The sequence below is a fragment of the Saccopteryx leptura genome, chromosome 3 (genome assembly GCF_036850995.1).
Source record: "Saccopteryx leptura isolate mSacLep1 chromosome 3, mSacLep1_pri_phased_curated, whole genome shotgun sequence".
In the NCBI taxonomy this organism is placed as follows: Eukaryota; Metazoa; Chordata; class Mammalia; order Chiroptera; family Emballonuridae; genus Saccopteryx; species Saccopteryx leptura.
The window spans coordinates 52,211,940-52,214,950 of record NC_089505.1 but is presented as its reverse complement, the minus strand read 5'-3'; positions in this window follow the sequence as shown (position 1 = coordinate 52,214,950).

The following is a 3,011-nucleotide window of genomic DNA, read 5'->3' as shown; positions in this document are numbered from 1 at the left end:
GCTGTAAACCAGGCTGTGGGGCGGCATGAACTGCTGCTCTGAACCACAAAAGCACTCGTGCTTTATGGCTAGTGGTTTCCCAAAGCCTTTCTGGATGACCTATCCATGACCTAGTTTTCTACCTCAGCTGAAATGAGCAAAACAAGTATAGCACAGTGAGTTTTTAATTAGGCTAAATTTGTTCAATTTAAAGAACTGACATTTGTGCCCTGGTCAGGTAGCTCGGTTAGAACATTGTCCATGAACACCAAGGTTGCAGGTTTGATCCTGGAGCAGGGTGCGTACAAGAATCAACTAATAAATGCATAAATAAGTGGAACAACAAATTGATGTTTCTCTTTCTCTTGCTCTCTTTTTCTCTCCCTCTCTCTTTAAAATTATTATTATTTTTTTTTTTTTCATTTTTCTGAAGCTGGAAACAGGGAGAGACAGTCAGAGAGACTCCCGCATGCGCCCGACCGGATCCACCTGGCACGCCCACCAGGGGCGATGCTCTGCCCACCAGGGGGAGATGCTCTGCCCATCCTGGGCGTCGCCATGTTGCGACCAGAGCCACTCTAGCGCCTGAGGCAGAGGCCACAGAGCCATCCCCAGCGCCCGGGCCATCTTTGCTCCAATGGAGCCTTGGCTGCGGGAGGGGAAGAGAGAGACAGAGAGGAAAGCGTGGCGGAGGGGTGGAGAAGCAAATGGGCGCTTCTCCTGTGTGCCCTGGCCGGGAATCGAACCCGGGTCCTCCACACGCTAGGCCGACGCTCTACCACTGAGCCAACCGGCCAGGGCCTATTTAATAATTTTAAAGAAGGCCCTGGCCGGTTGGCTCAGCGGTAGAGCGTCGGCCTGGCGTGTGGGAGTCCCGGATTCGATTCCCGGCCAGGGCACACAGGAGAAGCACCCATCTGCTTCTCCACCCCTCCCCCTCTCCTTCCTCTCTGTCTCTCTCTTCCCCTCCTGCAGGGAGGCTCCCTTGAAGCAAAGATGGCCCGGGCACTGGGGATGGCTCCTTGGCCTCTGCCCCAGGCGCTAGAGTGGTTCTGGTCGGGACAGAGCAACGCCCCCTGGTGGGCAGAGCGTCGCCCCCTGGTGGGTGTGCCGGGTGGATCCCGGTCGGGCGCATGCGGGAGTCTGTCTGACTGTCTCTCCCCGTTTCCAGCTTCAGAAAAATACAAAAAGAAAAAATTAAAAAATTAAAAAAATTATTAAATAAAAATTTTTTTAAATAAAAGAACTGCCAATTGTTCTGGGATTATGTCCTTTCTGCTTTATTTTTGGTAGAAGAAAGTACTTTTAAGAAACATTGGATAATGTAATAGATAATATATTGAGGTTTGCTTTTTAATATTCCTATTTATCAAACTAAAGAATGGCAGTACTATGTTTGTCCTCCATTTTGTTTGTGGATTAGTTTTGTTTACATGTGTAGTTAATTAAAGATGGTCACAAGTTTTTTGGCACTTCTCTTATTGAGGGTGCATCAATTTGCCTCCTTCAATCTAGACTGGCCTTACATTCTTACTTGGCTAATAAAATGTGATGGACATGTTAGGAATTTCTGAAAGAAGGTCACTGGAAGTCTTGCAGCTTCCTTCCAGGCCTCTTGGAAGCCAATTGCCATGCTGTTAGGAAGCCCAAGCAGCCACAAGAAAAGCCCCATATAGAGGGGAAGCAAGGCCCCTGGCCAACAGCACCAACTTGCCAGTCACAGAGTGAACCCTTTTGGAAGCAGATGCTAGAGCCCCAGTTGAGCTGCTGCAACTGAAACCACATGGAGCAAAGATGAGCCCCACCAGGTGCTGCCTAAATTGCACATTTGTGAGGAAAATAAATTATTTTTGTTACTTTAAACCACTAAGTGTGGGGGTGATTTGTTACATAGAAACATAACCAGAACAGTTTGTTTGTTTAAATAGTTTGTGAAATTCAAGAGTCAGAGAACTGCTGGCACACATTGCTTATTTAACATCTGTATTAGGCAGAATAATGTCCTCCCAACAACATCCATGCCCTGATCTCCAAAATCTATGACTATGTTATGTTGCATGGCAAAAGAGGAGGTAAGTGCCATGCAAATAATGCAAACTGATTCATGGCCTCTTGTAGAAGGCCCCATGATTCAGGGAAGGTGGGTCCTCTTCAGGGCTGACAGACTGAGAAGCCCCTGGTTTTCATTGAGGACCCCACTTCGCCCCCATTTGTTTGCAGAAAAGAGGAGTGAGCATCCTGTCACATTTACTGTTTACTGTTTTCTGTTTCATACTTTCATTTCATCTTTTACTTTGCAAAGGTTGAGAAACATTTTTTTTTTAGTGAATCTTTCACCCAAATCTGTATTTTTTCTTATCTACTCTAGGAAATACTGGAAGATAATTCTTTGTATTTCTTTTAAATCATATTTAAATTTGTTTGTTTTTTTTTTCTTAAGTGAGAAGCAGGGAGGCAGAGAGGCAGATTCCCGCATGCGCCCTGACTGGGATCCACCCAGCAAGCCCCCTATGGGGCAATGCTCTGCCCATCTGAGACTGCTGCTCCATTGCTCAGCAACCAAGTCATTTCAACATCTGAGGTGAGGCCATGGAGACATCCTGAGTGTCTGGGGCCAACTTACTCCAACCGAGCCATGGCTGCTGGAGGGGAAGAGAAAGATAGAAAGAGAAGGAGGGGAGGAAAAATAGATGGTCGCTTTTCCTGTGTGCCTTGACCAGGAATCGAACCAGGGACATCCACACACCAGGCCGACACTCTACCTCTGAGCCAGCTGGCCAGGGCCTAAATTTTTGTTAAAGAACTAAGCTGTGTTCATTATTGAAAAATTAGGCCCTGGCCGGTTGGCTCAGTGGTAGAGCGTCAGCCTGGCATGCGGGAGTCCCGGGTTCGATTCACAGCCAGAGCACACAGGAGAAGCGCCCATCTGCTTCTCCACTCCTCCCCCTCTCCTTCCTTTCTATCTCTCTCTTCCCCTCCCACAGCCAAGGCTCCATTGGAGCAAAGTTTGCCCAGGCACTGAGGATGGCTCT